We start from the raw sequence: 27656 nt of genomic DNA, 5'->3' as shown, positions 1-27656 counted from the left end.
TCAAGTGAGTTTTCAGTGAAGTGGTCCTAGTACTTTCATTTTCAGTCAAATGAGTTTTCAAGCAACCATAGACCCATATATATATATATATATATATATATATATATATATATATATACTTGTAAGGACAACCATCTTTTTCTCTGTTTAAGGATACATTTCCTTAGTAATTATTTCTTCCCTGGTGGTGGTAGCTTGCTTTTAATTGGAAACTTGGTTCCTCTTTAAATGGCATATCATATAATGGCCCCTGATAATGGCATACTGATTTGTAAAACAAACACAGTTCAGTTTATTGCAACCACCATATTAACTTCTGTAATCAACTCACAAACCCTTCATACTACAGGTGATCTTGACTCATCTGGGATTGAAAATGTCCCAGTGATTCTCTACTTTTACTTTGAGAAGGTTGTGTTAATTTGAGCTTTATAGGACATGGCATATTTTTTTTATTCTGCAGTCCAGAAGTAAGTGAACAAACGGCCAGCACCAAGGTGTATTAAGCACAACAGCAAAACAAAAATGAATAAATAATACTTTTAATGGTCCCAAAACAATTATTTAATGGTCCCAACCCGATTTTGGCAAAACTGCCTTCCTCATAGCCCTTGAGGAAGGCAGTTTTTCCGAAAACGGTTTGGGACCATTAAATAATTATTTTGGGACCACTAAAAGTATTATTTATTCATTTTTGTTTTGCTGTTGTGCTTAATACATCTTGGTGCTGGCCATTTGTTCACTTACGTCTGGTTTGATTTGGCCCTGCACCTGCCGTACGTGTAGACATCTCTTACTTTACCATGCATATGATCCAACAAATACAAACAGCACTTGTTTGAAAATGTAATATTAGCTTTTACAGTTCCACTTACACTTTTTTTCTGCCAAGTGCAAATTATGTATCATTTATAGCTAGTTGTATACTGTCACAAAATGCTTTCCATTTATATTTCGACACAGGAAACTGACAATATTTTTTTCCTGTTAGTGTATGTTGGACAGGCATGCCTGAACGTTTTCCGTACATCATTAAAATTAATTTTCAGTTGCTGATGTACAACTGCAGCACATTTATTCAGGTAAGAACATGCTGATTTAGTCAGTTTATATCCTCATAACGTGCTAAACTCAATACCTAGAATGACTGCTTTTCCGGCTTTAGAATGAAGATACCATAAAAGGTTGCATAGATTTCTTTTATAGTTTTGACTTACAGACCAGATTTACATGATAAATATAATCAGCCTTCAAGGAAAGCAAATGGAACTGCACTGGTTATAAGACAACTGAACAACTTGCAAAACTGATATCAGAATAAATTCATATCTTGCTCAAAATGCTTTGTGACTTGGCTGAGCAGGAAAACGCAATAAATTCCCAATTTTGTGTTAGGTGGAAAAAAGAACAAACTTCTTATGATTTAAACAGCTTGACAAAATATTTATTAACACTAGTAATAAAAATTCAAGTGTTCTATTGCTTTAATTTTCATTCCAAATTTTACCACATTGGTTTTGACTTTCTCTATCAAGGAGCTTGCATGATGGCACCTTAACTCTTATTTCACAGAGGAGCAAAAGTACTGACATATATTTGAAAAGCTGAACAATGTTACTTCACTGTGTTCTGGGCAATCTTCAGTTTAAATCAGTAGCAGAGCAGCTCCCATCATCAAAAACATGCCATCCACTGACATGGATTACAAAAACATGTTACACCCCACCCCAACCCTCTGGTATGAATTACAGTGCATCATTTCAATCATTTAGGAATGAATCACTGAGACACGTCATTGATGAAACATTTTTCTAGGTGCTTATGTGAGATGATTATTTAATGCCCTCAGACTTCCAGATATATGTGAATAAAGGTTACCACGGGGCTGAGGCATAGTGCAGAAGCCCAGCTATGATTTTACTGGGTTTTGAGATACTTCTACTAACACCAAGGACAGCGTTCCATATCTGAAAATTCCACATACGGTTGTTCCATACCACCTTTTGCAAAGAATGCTAAAATAATCATGATAGCAGGATATGTCACCTATGAATATGTTTTACAAGTGACTGTGGGAAGCAAAGTGGTCCACTGCACCCAAGCTGTTGTGTATACTGTAAAAAGTCAATATGATTGTGCACGGACTCTATTAGTATCAAACAACTTTCCAACAGGATGCAAACAGCAGAAAGTATGACAAAGGAAATACAACAAAAAAATACTGCACTCTTGTAGACATGTGTCCAAAAGAGGAGTTCCGGGAGAGAACAGTGGCCAATTAAGGAACTGCTATTTCTGTTTCAGATGGACCAGGCATCATATCTGACAAGTTTCACAGATTCTAAGTAGTCCAAGAAGTTCTGAAATGAGCAAAATATAGTCTTATGGGCAAAGACAAACTGGCTACCGGCATATCTATATTATCACCATTTTAATCGTCTACCTTCTCCTTCACAGAGAAAAATGTACATCTCTCTGTGATTGACTCAATAACCCATGTGATGTCATTTGCTTCATGCTTCTGTGATAAGCTAGGGTAATGTGGATCTGTACATAGCAAGCAGGACCTGGAAAGAAGCCATATTTAAGTCAAAATGGAAAAGCAATATCATTTGACAGATACCCAGCTGTTTTCTTGTAAAGGTGGTGTGGATCTGAGGGCTATCTGCCTGCAGACTCACATTAGAAATAGTGCCTACAGCTTATCACGACATTTCCCCTCCATGGCTGCAATTCTCTGTGGAAATAGATTAATGTTATATAAAAGTAAAGGTGAGTGGTCTGAACAGATTGTGCAAAATGCAAACCTATGTAGTTGTTTACAGCATTCAAAGCTGCATGGGAAGGCAGAGCCTTCAGTGTTTCTGAAGAATAGGTTTCTGAGTGTCTTGTCCTGTGCTTTGTATGCTCTCTTATGTTTCACTGTTGTATGTATGCATCAGCTTTACTCAGGCATTCCTTTAGCTCATGGTAAAGGGTAGCAAGTTCAAATATCATAAGCAGTTCTTGCAAAGTGCCAGCTGCCTCTCCTGAAAATCCCGGCATGGACAGAGACGTTGGTGCTTACTGTTTCGTCCTGCACAGCTGTAGAGTAGTGGTTCCCGCTGCAGGTAACACTCTCGAGTATTTACTGCAAATGCTGGATAAAGGTGATTCATTTCAGACTCAGTACTGTCACAAGTAATCTTCAGGCTGAAATCATAAAACAGAATAATAATTTCCACATATTCTAATTTAACTATGAATGCAGTGCATGCTATATCAATTTAAAACATTAGACAAATGCCTTATGTTACACTCTATACAAGTCTACTTTTAAATACACACATAGATAGATAGACAGACAGAGACAGACAGATAGATACAGACAGACAGACAGACAGACAGATAGATAGATATAGATGGAAATGTCCTAACCACAACTCGTGTGACCTAACTTCAAAGGGAAGCTAAAGAATGAAGGTGTCTGGGAATGGCTTCTGTTTCTGAACTTCCAGTAGATCACATTTGAGGGGACGGGTTATTATGGGGCATGGGCAGTTCATTCCATTCCATTCCATTCATAGGCATAAATGTACCAGCACAAAGGTCCAATAAATGCTAACCCTCGGATGTGAAACAACATGTATGGGGTTAGTAGGTTTTCAGTAAATCTCCATTTTCCAAGGACACACATGGTGTTTCCTATTCCTCACTCACTTAACCCTTGCTCCAGGCAAAAAATGTGATAAATAGTGAAATTCAAACCCTGTACTTTGTGTCTGAGAGGTAAACATGTTAACTGTTAAGTCAACCCCAACTCAATATTTCAATGACTCACCGATAAATACAAGGAAATCAGTCTGCAGAGTATTAAAAGCAAAACAGTGTAAGAAACTTCTCTGTGTGGAAGATTTTCAGTCCATATATTTCTAGTTAATCAGATCAGACAATAGTAGTAGAAGTAGCGAACGTAAACTCGTCAAGTCAAAAAGTAATAATAGAAAATATATAATTCTACAGTATTACTAAATATTCAAAAGTAATCCAAGCAAGGCAGGCAGTCTGTTTCCAGTCGAAAATCCTTTATTAAGTACACAGACAAGCGATCCAAGTAAAACAAAAATAGAGTAATAATTTCCTCACAAGCTTTCTAAATATAAATATATATATATATATATATATATATATATATATATATATATATATATATACTTTTTATCAGGCATGGGAGTGGTTTACTGTGCTGTAAAACAAAGTGTTATTGGTACACATTTTAAATTCACATCCCTTCCCTCATCAGTGTGACATTCGAGCAAATGCACTAAAGTGAAAAAACTCAACTAATAAGGCAACAAACACGAAAAACCAAACTGTTTAAAGCAAAAGGAATTCAGTAAGTGCTTTCGTCATACAAGAATTTTTCAAACTGAAATACTTTCTTTTGCTCCAGTTATTTAAATACATTCAAATATAATCACATGATAAAAAAATTCATCACATAACAAACATTATATGATCACTACACTGTTAGTGTTTTTACCTTCTTCCTTTTAAGATAAGCATCAAAATCTTGAGTATTCAAACCAGAGAAATGGCAAGCATTCATCTTCACGTGCTATAAATGTTCACACCATCCTAGCTCATCTTCTGCATCAAAAATTTCTTCATACCCATTAATCTCATCCAATACCAAAAATCTAAAATTAATTTTACCTTTACCCAATTTGTAATGTTTGGCCAGTGCATTTCTTTCATCACCCATTGCTACTGCATATCTATGTTCGTATACACACTTGTAAAGTTCTCTACTCATTCGGCCTATATAAAAGGCAGGACGAGACATACATTTAACTAAATAAACAACAAATTTTGACTTGTGACTTTGAAATGGATTAAGCAGGTTATCACAGAATGAATGAACTTTGTGTGTGTTTTCCATGCACATATGGGCATCTACAGATATATTCCAGAATAATAAAAAGTCACTGGAACCACACCCCACTCTTCACAACATGCTTTTAGTAACATACAAAATGAATAAAAGCTTTTATTAATTTTGTATTTAATAAACATGTATTGTGAACAGCGATTCATGGTCCCAGTGACTTTTTGTCTGGCTGTCTTTAAGTGGAGTTTACAGGATTTATCTGAGTGATTGGGTTTATTTGGTTTGGCTCTACAGAAATATTGAATGTCCGAAAGGTCAAACTCTGTTTTTCAACATGCTTTGGTTAACAAAACAGATGGTCGACAGGTGTGCAAGATGGATGATCTAATCACTTCAAAATCTTTACATATTTTTTTCTGCTCTCTTATTTACAAAAGGTTCCACTGCTAGATTAATTAGTAAAGATGCAATAAACAGCCTAGTTCTTTTTCCTTTTAATTTCAATAAACTACTAAAAAATGGTCCTAGCTTAATGAAAGTTTTTAGAATACAGACTGTAATTATAGCAGTAATATTTTAGTGAAATTGAAACCTGATATTCTGAACAGATATGACCAGTTTAAGGAATCAAATATTGTTTAATTATAGCAGGGTTATTAACTGCTAAATGACATTTATTATAATCAGCATAATCAATGAGATGTTTTAAAATTTTTATCAAGTCTTTTGGTCTTCAGTTATTATGGATGGTAAAAAGTTTGTATTCGTTCTGCTAAAACTGACATTAAAATATTGTAATCGACATTTAATAAATAAAATGGGACTTTATGATGAACACTCTTCCGGACTTAACACTTTGTTTTAATATTGGTGATGTCACTGTAGAACTTGAAGCAGGTGGGATTATTTCATCATTTTGTATGTAGTTATTTTCATCATAACATTCAACAAGCTAGATATGATGCAGTATTGCAAATGCACTTGTGGAATCTGATTTTTGTATCTGTGGCTTTAATTCAAGTTAGAAGATTAAAATTAACATTATATTCAATTTTAAATATTTTCTATAGTTTAACTTACCTGAATATGTGAAACAGTTCCACTGTACATGTAAAGATGCCCTCTTCGTAGATGTATGCATCACATGATTAATGCATATTTAAAATGGAGTGTCTCTTAGAGCTTTGTTATTTTCGAAGAAGTCCTGTTTTCTAAGATGAAAGTGTTCAAACAAAGCTTCAATAAAGTGAGTTCTCTTGTGAGAACACAATATGTATTTTTTTTGTTACTGGTGAATTTTTCCTTAGTGGCTTCTAATATATCCTCACCTGAACTTTTCACCAAGAACACTCAACCTGGTTTATCTGCTGCAGACCTTTCTACTATGGTAAGCAACTTAACTTTAACTAATACAGCAACTGACCTAGCAATTAAATGACCAGAAGGAACAGAACAATTCTTCTTCTTCTGTGAATATTCATATCAGTGATAAACACAGAAACATAGCTGATTCTAGGAAAGGGAATACAACTGACTCTGTCAACAGCAACGATTTCCCTAACTCAATCAGTGGTTTCACAGTAACAAAATTCACAGTGGCAACAAAACAAATTCATTATCTTCTATGATCTTAAAAACTACTTCTTTAGTACAACTGTTTGCAGCTTGACAGTGGATTTCTTACAGAACACCTGAAGTGGCAACAAGTTCCAAAAGGCTTCAAAGTGTACAATGAGTTAAAGGGCAAGACTCATGACTTGAAAATATCTACTGTCAAAGATTTATTGTTTGACAAATGCAAAGAGATGTATTCCAGGACATTTCTTAAAGTTGAAAAACAAGTCAAAGGTATAAAACCTAGAAATGAGAGAAAACCTAGACAGGGACTCAAAGAATATGACCAGGAGTCCATGTAGCCACTACCAGAAAAAACATGAACATTATGATGATGCTTCTGACAATTATAGAACTGTGGAATCAGGTCTATATTGAATTACCAAAAATCCTCTTGCGCGAATAAGTAAATGTCGACACATAAACAGCGATACGCAAAGACAGTGAACGTACAAAATCACAAAATACAAAACGTTGAATCCCCATAGCTGGCCAACTCCACCTCCCGCTATATACTGCCTACCCAAACAAAATAAAAAAAAACACACTATACCCATATCTACATTTCACCTACATATCCCATATCCTAATAAAACCTACATGACACACAAATACATCTAACTATAAAAAACAACAGCTGAAAAGTAAAAATAAAATATTACCATATATACTCCGCTACTCAACTACATTACTATATATGCACTAAACTTAACCCTATTTCTAACCCTGACATCTAAGTTAAACATACCACTACATATACACTTACCTTAACCCACACCCTAACCCTAAGGTCAGTAACTATCGCACACTTACCTTAGGGAGCTATACCGGATAAGGAAATCACCTACTGCCATGGACAACTATGGCAGTTTGATCTTCGGATCTTCATGGTTCTGGATGTTCGCTCTTCTGCTGCTTTGCTGCATACATGTCGATGTTTACATATTCACACAAGAGGATTTTCGTTAATTCAATACAGACCCTGTGGAATCTAATTTTGAGATCACTCCCCAGACATCTGATGCACAAAACCGAGGAGCTCACCTTGCTCCCACCATTGAGGCATTCTAACAGGACAGAGGAACAAAATAACCAACCCTTTGCTGATTCACATTTTTTATCCCCACAAAACCCCTGACAACATCAACCAGGATAGGCAGAAGAAGGGGACAGAACTTTGGGAGGAAATCATTTGCATACCAATGTTTTTTTTTAACAGAATCAGATGCCTTGGCTTACCTTACCCAGCAGGCATCTTACATATTTTTGATAAAAATAACTTCAATATTTACAATTCTATTCCTTTAAACATCACAGACTCCGTTGTTGTCACTTCAAAAAGGGGTGTACTTTTATTCCCTCTTGAAAGTTCAGCCTAATAGAGACACTGGTCAATCTCAAATTCCACACATGTAAACTCAACTTGGCAATGTACTTTAAAAAGTTAAGGTGAATGTTAGACTGAAATTCCCCTTCAGAAAAAAAATACTTTAAACCAATTCCCCTCAATCCCTGTAGTCTAGTTATTATAAAAACAATATGAGACTGACATCAGAAAGTTATATTCTTTTAATTTTGAACATCACTTTTTAATCTAAGTCTTAAAGAGTACACACTGTTGAAAGAACATCTTCTGACAAGCCCATAAAAATCATGAAACCTGATAACGGGGTGGGTGGGTGGGGATAATGCAGACCATGGACTATGTGAGGATAATGTTACATATGTTGAGTGACTGTAACACCTATTGTGTTGTGTCTCTGCTTGAAATGTAGCTTATAGAAAGACTGACAGGTGGCTAAAGGATCTGTTATTGATAGATATTACTGACATTGATCTCTATAACTTCTAACTCACTAACTCGCCTTTCAACACCAAATATAGCGGAAATTCCTGAAATCCACAAAATCGTAAATAATCCTCCACTAAGACCTATTATTACAGTGGAAGGTTCAAAAATTGAATCATTTGTTAAAGGTTTATTGACTTCAAATAAAAAAAAAAAACACTAAAAGAGTTCATCACATACTGAAATATTACTAGCATTTTTTTTTCACAAAGTCAAGAAAGTGGACTTCTCTGTGGATAACATCTGTGTGACTACTGAAACCAAAGACCTGCTTTCTGTCATACCACATGGCATAGGTTTAAGGTGGTTCATGAAGCTCTAATGGGGGGATCCTTCCCTTTCAGCCAGGGAAATTAACTTGTTAGAAGAAACAATGCAGACTGTGTTATACAACAATTTTGTTACCTTTGAAGTGGAATTTTACCATCAGATTAGTGGAGTGTCCCCATATATACTAATTACATTTTGTGATACTGGGAACCAATGTTGTGTTTTCTATTCCATCTCCTACAGGAGCTACTGCAAGACTTACTTCAGATACCTAGATGACAGCTTTATTTTCTAGCAAGGTACTGAAGAAGTGCTACATTAGTTTGTGCAGTTTCTGGAAGATACTACTTCCCTCCTACATTTCACTTAGATCTTTGCATATGATGGCACCTCTTACCTATATGTGTGGCTATATTAGAATTTTTCTCAGTGCTGCTATTCCTTGAATATCTACCAAAAAGACTTTTTCAAATTCGTATTTGTACCATGGGAGTTGTCACACACCCAAAGGAAAAAAAAAATCAACTTGGTAAAAAAACAGATGGCTCATCTCTCCAGATTAATATCTGAGAATCACAATTTTTGCACTGAGTTGAACAACTTAAGTGAAACATTAAGGGAGAGGGGCTACCCTGATAGTTGTCTTGCTGACACCATGAGATACATGCAGGAAGAAAGAGCATGGAGATTTGTCCCAATTTTCATAAGTAGTGAAGAAGCTGGTTGTTCAAATCCCTCACAATCTTACAAATTTCAAGAAATATGTGATCTTAACTTACAGCAACAATGTACACTGCATTAAAAAAATCCACACTAGCGAGCCTTTAGGTACTGCCCCTGGATTTATTTACAAGAGAGAGGCCAATATCAAAAATGTACTGGAATTTATTTACGAGAGAGGGGCCGATATCAAAAATGTACTGGAATATATTACTGATAGCTTAAAAACTGGCAAAGTGTTGGGTAGTCACTGTAAGTTATGGAGTTTTATTAATGTCAGTGGGTGTAGTGAAATATTGAAGCATTATGGCTTAAGATTGGGACATGGAAGGGTAAATTCTGTGACTAAAACAGTTGTAGATTTAGCTGATTGCTTACGTATGATAGGTTCATAGGTTCATAAGTCCGGAGGCCCTTATAAGCCTAGCCAAGAATTTCCTCCATGTTCCATCAAAGTCAGCACCTGTTTCCCCTGTCCAGCAGGGACACAGGTGGGATCCCAAGGGTATATTTTCTGTTTCCCGTTCAATCGTCCAGGTTCCTCTTAAAGAGGGCTAGAGAGGTACTCTGCTTGACATAAAGAGGGAGTCTATTGGACACCAAATCTATCCTGCCAACAAGTGCTATTAATGTCACAGACTAGGTTAATGCATTCTATATTAGTAGTACGTAGCATAAGAGAAGGAATGCAAGAGCATGTTTACAACATTAGCAAGCGTTTCAACTAATACATTAAATATATATGTTGGTTGCTGGAAGATGTTTTCCATGTTTGCTTTCATAGTGCTGGAAAATAATTAGCATGCCTTTGGGCAGTGGAAATTGGTAACCTTTTCTGGAATCCCCCCATCTAAATGGATCTATCAGTATTGACAGCATTCTTTAAAAGAAGGCATCAAGAATATACATGATTATTTTGATTTTGCAATATTTACTTCTGTTTAAAAAACTCACAAAAATGTTAATCATTGTATATAACTGTGTTTATCGATGGTCTTATGACTTTTTACTACTTGCTTTTTAATTGCATAACTTTTTAGCACATGATTTTCATCACATAATTACTGCATAGTTAAACAGTGTGTCTTTTGGAGCTTTATTTCTGCATAAGTCTTGTTTTTAAGATGAAAGGGCTCAAATAAAGTTTCAATAAAATGAGTTCTCTGCTGTGGACACAGTATGGTTTTGGTTCTTTGGATCTTGGGAACATAAATAATGTAAACAACTTTTGCTGGTTTTGCTGCTACAGTAACTGTAAAGGTTTACAATGGATATATTGTTTCTATTCACAACAGGTTTGAAAAGAAGAACAAACAACTGACCAGGAAGCCAAAGACCACAACAAATGAATCCAGCAATGGTAGAAACCACTCCAGTTTGCAGTTGCTGCAGAAAGAAACAATTCTTTATTGCTAAAACCAATGCAATTCATGGTTAAGCACTTTCATCTAAACACAGACGTCCGTAGATATACTGGCAGCTGGCTTTAGACCCCGCAAATCCACCTGGACTGACTGACTATATTTCCATTGCTAGTGAACTTAAAAGCCAACATAGCAAAATTTTACAATTGGCATTGGCTTTCTGTAGTATTTTGACATTCTAGATTTTTTTACATTTTTAGTTGGTTTAATGTGGAAGTGTTTTTTTGTGTGTGTACATCTTTAAGCTTCCTGGGCTTTGTTCAGCCTGCCTGTTGATTGACAGTTCCTGCGGGTGTGGCTTTACTTCTCTGAGGTTTTAAATCCAGTGTTTAGTGGACTTTTTATGGTTCTGAAGAAGTCTATGTTTAGACGGAAGTGCTTAACTGTGAATAGCAGTGGTTTTACCAGTAAAGAATTGTTTCTTTCTATAGCAACTGAAAACTGGAGTGGTTTCTACCATTGTTGGATTCACTTGCTGTGGTCTTTGGCTCCTAGTCAGTTGTTTGTTCTTTGCTTGGATTTCTGTTCCAGCTCCAGATACTTATCAGTTTTTGTGGATTTTTGAAAAGAAAGTAACTTTTTAAATCAGAATCAGTCAAATACAGCTCTTTAGTAAAATAAAAAATTGCCAACAGAAGGTAACCCACCACAGTGTCTCCACAAAAAAACAAGGCAAATCCAATGAAGAATGAGACGTAGACGGCTGTAAAATCCAGAGTAGGCCTTTACTTGGTGCAAACACAAGCGCTTTCACAATTAAGCTTCTTCAGGTGTATGTAAGCACTGAATACAACCACACCTTTATACTCACATTACATCACATGTTACATAGTCATATGACTAGATCTAACTATCAAACTTTATTAACAACTACTATGCACAACTAAATGTGTAAAAATTTTATATAAATACATGTATTGATTCAAATGTAAAACTTAAAAATATGCATATAAATACACATTTAAAAACATAAATATCTGATGAATGATCAGGTCTGTACAAATGTATATAACATTCATCTTCTATCTGCGAAGGGGTCTCATCTTAAGTTTAGGCTTGAGGGGTATACACTCATTCAAACCATGTCCTTCCATACCTCTGAGTTTCATGATCCAAAATGCTTCTAAGTTCTCTGTCTTATTACGTATATCCCCACGTCTCAAACTTTCGTGTGACAAAGCTATCACTCTAAACTTAAAGGTATGAGAGCTATCAAACTCCATCACATGCTTCGCTAGTGCATTATTCCTATTTCCCCTCCTAATATTGTAGATGTGCTCTCTGATCCGGTCTTTCAAATATCTATCCGTCTTCCCCACATAAAATTTCCTGCAGATATCGCAGCTTGCCAGGTAAACCACATGTTGGTTCAAGCAAGTTGCTGCTGCCTTAAAATAAAAATCTTGCTTTAAATCAGGATGATGGAAACAAATGCTTCCATCGATGTATATACACCAATTACAATGCCCACAAGGTGTAGTCCGTCCAGGTCCTGTATCAACATGAATTTCTCTAGGAAAACATAATCTCTTTTTCAAAGATCTGTCATTCCTATAGCTGAATCTAGGTGTGTTACCAATCAAACCTGCTACATCTTTATCTGTCAAAAGAATTTGCCAGTTCTTCCTAACTATGTCTGTGTACCTATATACATCTGTTGTATATTTCAAGGACATTCTAATATTATTGTTAGTCGGTGTTATGTGTCTTTTATCATCAGGTTTACTCCTGTGTGAAAAATAGGGTTTAGCTTGGTCTTTCCTCTTCTCGACAGCTGAGGGTATATGCATCTGTATGTTGCCATCATTATATCCTCTGCTGCCCAAGAATCTCTTGACCCTATCCAGCTCAGCATTAAAATCTTCATCCCTCACATTCAACCGGGAAGCTCTCATGACCTGATTCGTAACCACATTCTTAAATATATGTGGTGGATGTGCACTGCTCCTGTGTAACAAATGATTAACATGGCAGTCCTTCCTGTGTTGTCTTTTATAAATTACTTCATTATTACCTCTCACTACTTCAACATCCAGAAAATCCATGGTACATCTAGAGACTCTATGTGTAAATCTTAGATAGTGGGTGCTATTATTAATATAACCCACAAAGTTAGTCAGCTCTATTTCATCCCCTCTCCACAAAATAAAAACATCATCCACAAATCTCCGATAAAAAGAGATTAAGTGGATGAAAGGACCTTTGAACACAAACTCATCTTCCCAATCAACCATGACCGCATTGGCGTAGCTATTGGCACAAGAGGTGCCCATAGCTACGCCATTGCATTGTCTATAAAACTGGTCAGCAAATAGGAACAAATTATGTTCCAACACTAATTCAAGCAACTGCAAGATTAAACGAACTTTGTCAGAACTATAATTCGCATAGGCCTCCATAAAGTTCTTAGTTGCTATTAATCCCTCTGTGTTCGGAATTACAGTGAACAATGAAACTACATCCAATGTAACAAAAATTACACTGGAATCATGATGTTCAAAGAACTCATAGAGGTCTCTCAAAAAATGTTCTGTGTCTCTAAGGACATGAACATTCATGTCTAAAATAGGTCTGAGATGCTTTTCAATAAAGATAGAGATTGGTTCAGTACACCAACCTCTGCCAGAGACAATGGGTCTCATAGGAGGATCAACCACAGATTTATGTACCTTAGGGAGACCTTGCAATATAGGTATAACTGGGTTGCTAACCATGAAATAATCCAGAAGTTTCTCATCAATCAAATTTCCAGCTAACAACCCTCGCAAAACAGTACATACATCATTAATATGATAAGATACTTGCTCAATGTCTATCTTCTCATAGAACAAGTCATCAGTCAAACTGGCTAAAATACTGGACACATATCTCTCTCTATCTAATACTACGATTAGACCCCCCTTGTCTGCAGGTCTTATGATAATATTTGTGTCTCTTTCTAACTCATTCAATGCTTGTCTCTCAAATAGCGTCATATTATGCCTTCCAGTATTAATACTTCTAAAGTTGTGCTTCATATTCAATTCATATAAGTCACGTATGCACATTTTTTCAAAAGCATTTATCAACGTGTTAGAGTTAGGTATAAATGTGCTAGGTTTAGAAAACACAATCTGTACATTGTCAGTTACTATACAGTCTTTATACATCATTTTCAAGTTCAAAGCCCTGGTGAACATCTTGACATCAAGAATGACTTCACCGAGAGCACTCCAGAGGAAGGAGTGTTACAAGAGGCAAGAGGAAGTGGGAGCAAACGTCGGGGAACCAACTGAGTATAAAGAAGGCTTTTTTAAACAGCAAGAGGGACTAGTTTTGAATTTATCTTCACATATATTGAATGAGTTTCATCTGTCTGTTTTAGGTAAGGGACTCTCATTTATTCCAACAAGTAGCTCCAGCTACACTGAAGTCATTCTTGATGTCAAGATGTTCACCAGGGCTTTGAACTTGAAAATGATGTATAAAGACTGTATAGTAACTGACAATGTACAGAATGTGTTTTCTAAACCTAGCACATTTATACCTAACTCTAACACGTTGATAAATGCTTTTGAAAAAATGTGCATATGTGACATATATGAATTGAATATGAAGCACAACTTTAGAAGTATTAATACTGGAAGGCATAATATGACGCTATTTGAGAGACAAGCATTGAATGAGTTAGAAAGAGACACAAATATTATCATAAGACCTGCAGACAAGGGGGGTCTAATCGTAGTATTAGATAGAGAGAGATATGTGTCCAGTATGTTAGCCAGTTTGACTGATGACTTGTTCTATGAGAAGATAGACATTGAGCAAGTATCTTATCATATTAATGATGTATGTACTGTTTTGCGAGGGTCGTTAGTTGGAAATTTGATTGATGAGAAACTTCTGGATTATTTCATGGTTAGCAACCCAGTTATACCTATATTGCAAGGTCTCCCTAAGGTACATAAATCTGTGGTTGATCCTCCTATGAGACCCATTGTCTCTGGCAGAGGTTGGTGTACTGAACCAATCTCTATCTTTATTGAAAAGCATCTCAGACCTATTTTAGATATGAATGTTCATGTCCTTAGAGACACAGAACATTTTTTGAGAGACCTCTATGAGTTCTTTGAACATCATGATTCCAGTGTAATTTTTGTTACATTGGATGTAGTTTCATTGTTCACTGTAATTCCGAACACAGAGGGATTAATAGCAACTAAGAACTTTATGGAGGCCTATGCGAATTATAGTTCTGACAAAGTTCGTTTAATCTTGCAGTTGCTTGAATTAGTGTTGGAACATAATTTGTTCCTATTTGCTGACCAGTTTTATAGACAATGCAATGGCGTAGCTATGGGCACCTCTTGTGCCAATAGCTACGCCAATGCGGTCATGGTTGATTGGGAAGATGAGTTTGTGTTCAAAGGTCCTTTCATCCACTTAATCTCTTTTTATCGGAGATTTGTGGATGATGTTTTTATTTTGTGGAGAGGGGATGAAATAGAGCTGACTAACTTTGTGGGTTATATTAATAATAGCACCCACTATCTAAGATTTACACATAGAGTCTCTAGATGTACCATGGATTTTCTGGATGTTGAAGTAGTGAGAGGTAATAATGAAGTAATTTATACCAGACAACACAGGAAGGACTGCCATGTTAATCATTTGTTACACAGGAGCAGTGCACATCCACCACATATATTTAAGAATGTGGTTACGAATCAGGTCATGAGAGCTTCCCGGTTGAATGTGAGGGATGAAGATTTTAATGCTGAGCTGGATAGGGTCAAGAGATTCTTGGGCAGCAGAGGATATAATGATGGCAACATACAGATGCATATACCCTCAGCTGTCGAGAAGAGGAAAGAACAAGCTAAACCCTATTTTTCACACAGGAGTAAACCTGATGATAAAAGACACATAACACCGACTAACAATAATATTAGAATGTCCTTGAAATATACAACAGATGTATATAGGTACACAGACATAGTTAGGAAGAACTGGCAAATTCTTTTGACAGATAAAGATGTAGCAGGTTTGATTGGTAACATACCTAGATTCAGCTATAGGAATGACAGTTCTTTGAAAAGGAGATTATGTTTTCCTAGAGAAATTCATGTTGATACAGGACCTGGACGGACTACACCTTGTGGGCGTTGTAATTGGTGTATATACATCGATGGAAGCGTTTGTTTCCATCATCCTGATTTAAAGCAAGATTTGTATTTTAAGGCAGCAGCAACTTGCTTGAACCAACATGTGGTTTACCTGGCAAGCTGCGATATCTGCAGGAAATTTTATGTGGGGAAGACGGATAGATATTTGAAAGACCGGATCAGAGAGCACATCTACAATATTAGGAGGGGAAATAGGAATAATGCACTAGCGAAGCATGTGATGGAGTTTGATAGCTCTCATACCTTTAAGTTTAGAGTGATAGCTTTGTCACACGAAAGTTTGAGACGTGGGGATATACGTAATAAGGCAGAGAACTTAGAAGCATTTTGGATCACGAAACTCAGAGGTATGGAAGGACACGGTTTGAATGAGTGTATACCCCTCAAGCCTAAACTTAAGATGAGACCCCTTCGCAGATAGAAGATGAATGTTATATACATTTGTACAGACCTGATCATTCAGCAGATATTTATGTTTTTAAATGTGTATTTATATGCATATTTTTAAGTTTTACATTTGAATCAATACATGTATTTATATAAAATGTTTACACATTTAGTTGTGCATAGTAGTTGTTAATAAAGTTTGATAGTTAGATCTAGTCATATGACTATGTAACATGTGATGCAATGTGAGTATAAAGGTGTGGTTGTATTCAGTGCTTACATACACCTGAAGAAGCTTAATTGTGAAAGCGCTTGTGTTTGCACCAAGTAAAGGCCTACTTTGGATTTTACAGCCGTCTACGTCTCATTTTTCATTGGAAATACAGCTCTTTGTTCTTATGAATATTTTTACAGAAGTTTCCAAACACATGCAGCATATCTTCAATATATGCCTTTATTAACTAGTTAATGAGAATATTATGCTATTAATTTGGCTCAATTTAAAACTTAGTCTTGAATCTCTCGTTAAGTTATGCATTCCTTGACAATTTACAGAATAAGAGAACAACATGATTTTTATATCACTGTTGCAGATTTATTATCTAATATGTGAAGATAGTTTTTTAATTCCTTAATCATATCAACATATACAGTTTCTTCCTTCTGTAGTTAAGGATTAGCAAAATTAAGTTTTTTTGGGATTGATTGTTTGACTCCCCAAATGTTTCAATTTATTCATACACTAATCTGAAATCTTACTAAATAAGCACAATTCTAAAATGTCTATTATAGTGTCTAATTAACCTCATTATCTATTGAAAGAAATGTATCAATTTCTCTGATAAACTAATCTTTAAATCCTTTCAGTTTTGTCATTTATGAAGGAATTTCTACTAGTAATTACTAATAACTACTAAATGTTTAAACATAAGTTTCTTCTGAGGTGGCCATATTTCTGAAAGATACTATGATGCACTTTTCATCATTTAGTTTTAGACCATGACTCTGGGACCAGCCATTAGTCTGTGTCAGGCCTTCTTAGAGGATAGTTGAGTTTATATATTTTACTTATTATTAAAAGATGAATACATTAAAGAAAAAGCTACTATAGATATTATTCAGAACAGCTTGAACACAGATTATTGGTATGATAATGTGGCATATTTGCAGGCTACAAGGACAAAGAGCTGTATTTGACTGATTCTGATTTAAAAAGTTACTTTCTTTTCAAAAATCCACAAAAACAGATAAGTATCTGGAGCTGGAACAGACAAGAGATTATGTGAAAATATTCAGTTCTGGAACACAAACTATTAAATGTTTATTCTGTATATACATGTTTGTGTACCACAAATAAAAGCATAATCAGCATAAGACAAAATAATTTTCATTATTTAAAATAGTTTTAATCTTTTAATTTGAATATGTTGACCCTGTTGTTAAATACTGAGTTGAATCAGTCAATTTGCTTCTTTCCTATCACTAAAAGTTATTTTGCCCAATAAACTCACATAAAATTTGACTTTCTTTCAGAAATATGATATTTAGAAATTTCTTTGTAACTGTAGCCCCCGGTAACAGGATCCAATAGCTATTAGCTAGAATTAATAACCTAGTCATATGACCATAGTAAGCATTCCTTCATTATAAGGACACTAGAATACAACTACTAGTATTAATGTATTCTTCTTCTCAGTATCATATCCCTCTTGCATTTACCTCGTATAACAAATGTGTTGTTCAAGTAGCATTTTGGTTAAAAGATGACATTAATATTTGCATCTTATGAAAGTGTTTGTTAAAAAAAACAGAATCACTTTTATTATGTCCAAGATGTTTCAACACTCTATCCCATGTATGATCACAGCTAAGTCTTCTGATATTCAAAGGAGCACTATTAGGTTAAGTCATTTAAGAGTGAGATGTGAAGAGATATTAAATTTAAATATATTCTATTAATGACTTTTCCCTAACTTGTTTTAATATAATTTACATTTTAATTTCACAACTATTTCTCATCAAAAGCCATCACTACACAAATTCTACTCATACAATAATATTTATAAAAACAGGCCACTTGGATCCCCAAATAGGCAATCTTTAGCCCCTATCACTCATCTATATCTCAGCCAGCATTACCAACTGCCTTAGTTAGCAATTTTAACTCTTCTTGCTAAGTACAGTGTCATCAAAACCCAAGCTATGCACATAATGGAAGCCCTAGCATCTACCCCTACAAAAAGTCAACATATCCTGCAAACCTCAATAACCCTGTTGCACTCATCATACAATAAGAGCAAGGAGCAAAATATTATTTTACCTACCAAAGAACACTTGTCATAGATTAAATTCCATTTACCTCTCCCCCATTATCTTCACATTCCCCTTTCCTAAGCCTTCCAGTCCTCCAGTCTCTCCCTCCCTCCCTTGTACCTACTGCCCTTTGCATGCATTGTCACTTACAGTCCTCCTTAATTTTGACTCCTATTCTCTTAAAAGAGCTGCTTACCCATTCCCATATGCCATCCAGACCATATGAAAAATAATTTTCATCTGAAGTTATATGTCACCCACCTCAACAAATCCTGAATTTCTACTCTCTCCTCCCAATTTCAAACACTCCCCATTGCAAACTACAATTCTTCCTCTGTCTGTTTTTCCTCCTGCTCATTTCCATAATGTCTTCTTTCATAGCAGTCTTATTTTAAGGTACATTCTACTTGTCTGTCTGTAAATTATTACTACACTCAAAAATACTCGAGTATGATCTCTTCCCTGCAGCTATCATGCTATAAATACATTCTTACTATATACTATCTCTGTATTTAATAATTATCCAATTTATGTTAATTTCTCTCTTTTTTGTATTAAAAATATTATGTTCATGTAAGAAATATTTAAAAATTAATTAAAAACCATGTTAATAAGCTCATGTATATATGTTTTACCCTGGAATTATAAATGTATTTCATGTGTAACTTTTCTTCCTGGGTCTCCACTGGTCAACAAAGACAGATAGACAAATACATAAATACATGTTCAAACAATGAAAGAAAAAAATTGCAATTTTTTAACTACATATTTGTATTACAGCATTTATCAATGTACCTTTTTCCAACCTCTTTTTTTGTTCTCTTCCCTTTTGACCTTTTCACATCAATGTCTGACAGCTTAATCTTGGAAGATAATGAAGTATATAAAGCCTATAAAATGCTGACCATATCATAATTACAATTAACCCAAATAAATATATGGTGTTAGAATGATATCAATCATTTCATTTCTTTAATCATTTATGCATACAAATATTTTAGACACTGGTAATAATGTCCTTGTAGCCTGCAAATATGCCACATTATCATACCAATAATCTGTGTTCAAGCTGTTCTGAATAATATCTATAGTAGCTCTTTCTTTAATGTATTCATCTTTTAATAATAAGTAAAATATATAAACTCAACTATCCTCTAAGAAGGCCAGACACAGACTAATGGCAGGTCCCAAAGTCATGGTCTAAAACTAAATGATGAAAAGTGCATCATAGTATCTTTCAGAAATATGGCCACCTCAGTAAACTATTACATTGGTACCACATTGACAACACCCCTAAGAGTTAATTCTGTAATCACGGAATTAGGAAAGCATGTAGACAGTGATTTGGCATTCAATCATCATGTGTCTGCTGTAGTGAGGAAATCATTCTGTGTTGCACAAATTATAAACAGGGGTATTATGTCTAGATCCAAATGTGTCAATGGTCCATTCTACTCTGCTCTCATAAGACCAAACACTGAGTACAATGCCCTCTTTGGTCTTTAGCTTGCCAGGTATATACAACAGCTGGAGTGAATTTGGAGATTCCTCACAGAAGGAATTCATGTTGTGGAAAAACAAATCTTATTCAGACCACCTCAAAGCCTTGTCCTTATAGTCAGTATCCTTTAGACTGCTGAGTGGTAAAATATGATTCGCCTACAGTGCATCCTCCAATTCAGGTCTAAAACAAATAGCATTAGGAAAACAGAGTTGTGTAAAATCTTACCATAACAGTAGATGGCCTTCTTGTCAATGTTGCAGTATTCTTCACCTAAGGAATCTCCTGCTAACGATAGCCCAATATCCGACCAGTAAACCGAAACCTTCAGCTCTTATAGGCATTGTATATCACACGTGTCCTCCCTGCATATGACATAGGGCATAAAGATGCCCCCCCCCCCAGTTGAAGAAGGAAGTAGCAGTCCACAAAAATCATAAAAACTGACAGGCCAAAGAAGAGCCCTAAAGACGACAGACTGGAGTATTGAGGATAAGAAAGAAATTGTGCATTGTTGCTATTATGCAAAAACCCCAGAATTTCCAGATACAAGATATACAAAAAGATTAAGAGAGAAATTAGAGGAAAGAAAAATACTTCTGCAAGAAAAACTGTCAAAATTTGCAGTCATTAATGCAACAGATTTTTGAAAAACACTATATAGAACAAGAAACTTTGATCTGTTTGGAAAAAAATGTATTTATTTATTTGCCATTTGTTAACTGGGTTGATCTGGCTGGGCAGATGCCCTTTTTCAGCAGAGACCTGAGGAGAAAAGCTCTGTTACAGCAATTCATTTTTTATACAATCATTTAAGTATTTAAGCATACAATCTTGTGGAGATACATACAGCAAAAATTGATTAATTTTATACAATGTTAGAAGCAAAAGAAAATGTAAACATATTATAAGTTAATTATGTGACTTACAAACACAGATTCAACATCATAATCATAGTTGTGATGGGAAATTTGCTAACCTAAGTGTGAGTGAAGTGAGTTATTCAGGTGCAAGGAGGAGGGATCAAGGCAGAAGACAAAAGAAAAGTGAAAGATGGTTAATAGAATGTAAAAGTAGGGGGAGAATAGGAGGTAGAAATATAAAGTAATGATAGGAGTTTGTGGGACGGGAAGGTCAGAGAGCAGGAAAATCTAGAATACAAGAAGAAATAGGTAACTGTAAGAGATAATGGTAGAAGGAAGGGGAGGGGATGAGGCAGAGTGAGCAAAGTTCAAGTAGGATCTTTACAGGGGTAGTTCCAGGAGTTAAGCAGATATGTCTTTACAGCAAGTTTGAAGTTGCAAGGGCTTTGGATGGTTCTGATATGGAGAGGAAGTTGGTTCCAAATGGAGCTAAGTGGCTATGTAACAGTTTTCCTATAGATTAATTTGGTTTTGTGATTTGAAGGAGGTGCTGGCTGGACCTTCAAAGTTCCCGGTTGGGGACATAAGGAGAGGTGAGCGTTGCCAGAGATGGACATGCTGTAGGTTGATGGAGGAAACTATGAGTCAGAAGCAGCTGAGGCAGAAGGAGCTGATTATGGGATTTTAACCAGTGGAGTTTTTGTAAGGAGAGGCAGTGATGTGAGTGATTGGGGAGATTTGTGGCAAATGTAGCAATTTTGTTGTACGTGAGCTTGAGTTTGGTACACAAATTTTTTTGAGGTTAGTGAAAATTGGAGTGGTGTATAGTAGGATAGGAAGCAGGTAGGCCTAAGCTAGGGAGACTTTAGATTCTTGGGTTAAGAATGTTTTATTTCTGTATAGCAGTCCTAGTTTTTGGAGTGTTTTCTTGATGCAGTTATTAATGTGGATGTCAAATTTAAGATCATGATCTATGAAAACCCCAAGAAGTTTAGTGTAAGACTCGACTTAATGGTTGTGTTGTTTAGAGACTGAGAAAGAGGCCTTGAGGTGATGGAGGGATTTGGGCTGGAAGAGAAGTAGTTTTGTTTTATGGGGTTAAGTAGGAGCTGATTAGTTGTGAGGCATCTTTCAACGGAGTGGAGGGTGTCTTGGGTGAGGGAGAGTAGGTGGGGTAAGCTGTCAGCAGTTGTGATGAGGATGGAGTCGTCAGCATATTCTATAAGTGTGGAGAGGGGGCAGGATTGGTTGAGATTATTATTAAAGATGCTAAATAATAGTGGGCCCAGGATGGAGCCTTGGGGCATGCCAGTTTGAACAGGTAAGAAAGGTGAGGTTGCAGAGAGCTATTTGGCTGACTGAGCTCTATTTGGTAAGTATGAAGAGAACCAGGATAGACTAGAGGTAGAGGGAGAGACTGGAGAGAAGGAGGTTGCGGGACACAGTGTTGAAAGCTTTAGATAGGTCAAGGAAGAGGCATGATACTAGTTTGTTGTCATTATGAGATTAAGCAATAGAGTGAATGAAGGCTAGTAATGCTGTATTCGTGCTATGATGTGGTCGACAAACATGGTGTGTAGGGGTGAAGAGATTTCTGTTGATGAGATATGAGATGAGCTGCTTGTGTAGGGGATAGAATAGCAATAGGCCTGAAATTGGCAGGGTCAGTAGAGTTACTCCTTTATGTAAGGGTATAATATAGGACTTTTTCCAGCTATTAGAGACAGAATGTTCCTGAATTGACCTATTGATAAGAATAGAGACTGGAGAGGCAATAGAGGGGCAGTGAGTTTAAGGTATAGAGGAGGTAGGTTGTCAGCAGAAGGGGAGCAAGGTCTTAGTTTATAGAGTAGGGATTTGATGAATGAGTTAGGGATAGGCTTGATAGAGGGGGGGGGTGAGGCAGGTATCTGTGTTTGGTTTAATTAGATTTTGCATGGAGTTAATGAAAAAGGAGTTCAGAAGAGTGGCAGTTTCGAGTGGAGCTGTTAGGGGATGGGTTGGGAGGAGATGGATTTCCTGGGTGTAAGAGTGCGTTGACGGTACTCCAGACTTTTTGGGGATTTGAGTGGGGGCTTCTTTGTGGGTCAAGATAAAATGATTTTTTGTCAAGGGTGACATGTTTTTTGAGATGTTTCATAGTTCCCTGTAGTTTTGTAGAGGGGGGTTTGAGATTATTCCAGATTTTCCATGCATCTGAGGAAGTGCGAAAATATAAACAACAAAACCAAGACATTTTTGAAAAGTATAAAAAAGAAATATGGACATGGGAATGTGAGAGATTTTATATGGTGCAACATTTATGCCAAGGTGAAAGCCAAATTAATCAACATAAAAAAGGCAGCACCAAAGATATTCAAAGAGAAATACAGACAAAGGCATCCACACATGGAAAATTTCACAATAAAAAAAAATATCACAAAGAGGGAATGTAGAAAAGCAGATTAGTAAAGCAGAATTTAAAAAAAATAGAAGTTGAAGTTATGGAGTGCCTGCAAAGTGAAGGATTTGATGTAGAAGATCTAAAATGGAAGTTGCATCACAGCATGGTGGAACAAGTCCCCAAAATAGGGAGAAACAGGAAGATCAGGAGACGTCTGAAGAACAAATATGGGCATGGGGAAGAAAATAAAAGTTAATATCGTGTAATATCTATGCAAAGGAGAAACCAAAACTAATCAATTCAAAAAGAGCAGCACCAAAGATATTTCAATGAAATACAGGTAAAGGAATCTGGACATGAAAAACTTTACAATACAAAAAATAAGAAGACAGAGGAAAAAATATCAGTAATGGAGAAGTTAAACAAATAGAAACTGAGGTTATGGTGTACCTCCAAATGAAGGATTCAGTGTGGAAAATTTAAATCAGAAAGCACCACAAAAGGATAGAGCAATGGAACTCCAAATTAAGGGGAAACCAGTACAATGGGAAGCAATTGGTCAGGTGCCATGTGAAGATATTTTGGAGCCTTCCGCAGGAAATGAGTATAAAGATTCACTTGAAGCTGGACGGCAAGGGAAGGAACAGGAAACTGTGAAAACTCTGACACAGTTAATGTTGAGGAGTGATAGGCCAGTGAGTTCTCATATGATAGAACAATGGATGACACAGGAGGAAATCGAAGAGAATGTGCCACAAGAAGATGCAATAGAACTTTCTATAGAATGCCTGCAGGAAATGGAAAAAAAATGTGCCTCAGTTTAGAAGAAAACGAGCTAAGAGAAGAGTTGCTTGACATAATAGAGATAGATAGATAAACCATGGTAAAAAATGTCTCCAAAGCCAACTTCATGCTTCTTAAGACAGAAGTGGTGAACTTCATGACACCCATACAGATGGACAATACAGTTATGACTACTGAATCCTACACAATTGCACTTTATAAGTACTTACACGAGTGCATGGATCGTGCTATCCCAAACAGAACCAAGACGCTATCCTACAAAGAAAGGAAGCCAATCTGGTGGTCCCCTGCAATAAACAAACTGTACAACAGAAGGAAGAAACTGTTGCAAAAGAGAATAAAATCCGATGAGTGGAGGAGCTCCCTGGTCAGCCTCAGTAAGAATCTGTGATCCCTCATAAAATCCTCCACAGCTAGTTACGAAAACAAAATTGACACTGATTATAAAGACAACCACAAAGCATTCTATAGCTATGTCAAGAATCTCAATGGCAACACTCAGATCTGCTCTGAGTTACAGCATAATGGCACTAAATATACAGGCCCAACTAATATTGCCAACATCGTGGCAGATAGGTTCAGTGCTAACTTTACACCCCTCTCACCCCCTAAAGGGCCCATCTCTATACCGGAACAGTGCAAAGTTCCTGTAATCACAGCTGCACAGGTAAAAAACACACTCTCCAAATTCAAGAACACAGCATCCATGGGACCAGACAACATCCCAGGCTTCGTTCTACATGAACTACAGAACGAACTGGCACCCCACCTAAGTACCATGTTCAATCATAGCCTCACCTCAGGTTTTGTGCACACTGAATGGTACACAGCGACAGGTATCCCACTCCACAAAGGGGGAGCCACCATGCACCTCGGGAACTACCGCCCCATTAGCCTGACGAGCCTGGTCTACAAGACCGTGGAACGTATCATCATGGAACTTATAAACAAAGACATTGGTAACCTCCAAACTCTGGACCCCACCCAGTTCGGGTTTGTAAAAGGCAGATCATGTCTCCTAAACCTGATAGACTTCTTTGAAGCAGTCACCAAAGCCGTAGATGGGGGTAAAGTGGTTCACACAGCCTATCTAGATCTTTCCAAGGCTTTCACCACCATCCCCCACTCTGGAATTATAAACTCACTAAACTAGGTATAAATCCCTATGTCACAAGATGGGTTTCCAACTTGCTCACTGACAGAACTCACACTGTAAAAGTAGCAGACTCCAAATCCGACTTCAGACCAGTGACAAGTGGAGTACTACAGGGTTCAGTCCTGGGACCCTCCTGTTTGGTATCTTCTTCTCTGAAGTACAGGCTAACACAGAAGGTCTTTGGCTAACGAAGTTCGCTGATGACTGCAAATTAGGAGCCATAATCGAAACTCCTAACGATGTGGACATCCTACAAAAGGGCCTCACTGAGACAGATGCCTGGTGTCAAATCCATGGCCTCAAGCTCAATGCCAAAAAGTGCATTGTCATCCCCTTTGGTAAAAGCTCTGTACCTATGAACTACAAAATAGGCAGTAGTATACTTAACAGCAAAAGTGTGATGAGAGACCTTGGGACACAGGTGGACAGTAGTCTCTCCTTTGATAATCACATCGCCACAGTAGTCAGGAAATCCTTCTACATGGCACACCTCATCACAAAAGGTTTCTCATCCAGAAGAAAAGAGGTCATTGTACCCCTCTACTCATCACTCATTAGACCCATTATAGAGTACAAAGCCCCATTTGGTATGTACCTCACAAGACATCTACAACAACTGGAAAGGCCACAGAAATACCTCACAAAGAAGATTACCAGCCTCAAACAGATGCCCTATGCAGACCGTCTCAAAAAACTCCAACTTTACTCCATCACATATCGCCTACTCAGAGGTGATCACTGCCTAACATACAAAGCTACGTCAAACCCAGAGCTGTTGGACATGCTCCACTTAAAGAAATCCCAATCCCTCTGAGCTACATGCTTTAGGGACCAAAACCTTGTCACCACAATAAACAGAACATGCCGGAGGGATAGATTCCTGTCCAAGAGACTTCCCATACTCTGGAATGAACTACCTATCTATATCAAACAAAGCTCCTCATTATCACTCTTCAAGAAAAATCTTGATGATTGGATGGGAAATTCACCCCGGGGATCACTTCTGTGGCTCTGCTCGACAGTGGCACAGGAAAATAATTTTCTTGGGTGGCAAAAGCCAGGGTACCTTTTTGCCTGTGCTTGTATAGGCCCTAGGGCCAATAGCCTAGTACCTACCTATGAACCTATATTAAGATCAATGAGAGAGACTGCAGAAAGTCAATAAAACCCAAAAAGTCAGAAGTTTGATAAAACAAATGAACACAATAATATGGACTATTCATTGAGATCCATGCGATATAAGAGAAGTAAACAGTATACATTACTGTGCAGCTACATTTATAACTGATAAAGTTCTACCACGACAACACAGGGTAGTGAGGGAGAGAAAGGGGAGAATCTGACTACCATCATGGAAGTATCGAATAGAGAAAACTATAAAGCAACTAAGACAAGAAGTGTCATTGTTAGAAGAGTATAGAAGAGGAAACAGATTAACAATATGATTTAGAAAGACAGATGTGATAAAAGCAATGCGCAGTATTAGAACAGATCAGGATCTACCATGCACTATCACAAATAAACTAAAAATCTCAGCAAAGGCAGAAAAACTTATAAGATATACAGATAAATATAAGGGAAAAGTACAAAATAAGCAGTTTAATGATGACCCAAAGATAGTTTTCTAAAGAATTGGGAAACAAGGTAAAAGGAATTGAAAGACCACCAAAAAAAGAAGAAATATATACATTTTGAAGAAGAATCTATGAAGATCCTGTGGAACATAACAAAGATGCTAAATGGATAGAAGAAGTAAAAGAAAAAATAAGAAATTTAAAGGTACATGATATGAAATGGGATGAAGTAACAGCCAGACATATTGAAACAAAGTTAAGAAAAACCTCAAATTGGAAAACCCCAGACCCAGATGCATTACCTAACTTCTGGTTAAAAGTATTAACATCTTTGCATGAAGATTTAGCCAAGAGTAAGAACTATTTATATGTGCACCCCGAACAGACACTAACCTGGCTAACAACAGGAAAATCAATGCTTCTACTTAAGAGTGAACTTGCAAGCTACCGTAAAAATTATAGACCAATAACTTGCCTTCCAACAACGTACAAACTACACACGGGAATTTATGCCAACAGAATCTATTGTCATTTAGGAGAAAACTCAATTATGGCAATGAACAAAAGGGCAATAAAATAAAAGTCATTTGGAACAGAGGATCATTTGCTGTTAAATAAAGTCATACTGGGGAACTGTTAAAAGGGGAAGAATGTAAGTATGACATGGATTGACTACAAAAAAACATGTGATAGTATCCCACATTCATGGATAAAAGAGTGCTTAAAAATGTATAAGATACACCGTACACTGATCGACTACCTT

General features: G+C 36.6%; 1 long non-coding RNA gene across 1 annotated transcript in view; it reads right to left on the bottom strand.

Moving 5' to 3' along the window:
• Window positions 1–1416: 1416 nt before the first annotated feature.
• Window positions 1417–27656, bottom strand: part of LOC122817248 — a 51648-nt gene continuing 25408 nt past the window's right edge. Inside the window, exon 2 of the long non-coding RNA XR_006367179.1 lies at window positions 1417–3192. This is a non-coding gene — a long non-coding RNA (uncharacterized LOC122817248). The remainder of the gene's footprint in view (window positions 3193–27656) is intronic.

This window comes from Protopterus annectens, chromosome 12.part0 (genome assembly GCF_019279795.1).
Source record: "Protopterus annectens isolate FY-2018-M chromosome 12.part0, PAN1.0, whole genome shotgun sequence".
NCBI lineage: Eukaryota > Metazoa > Chordata > Ceratodontiformes > Protopteridae > Protopterus > Protopterus annectens.
This window is presented reverse-complemented; position numbering and strand designations above follow the sequence as displayed.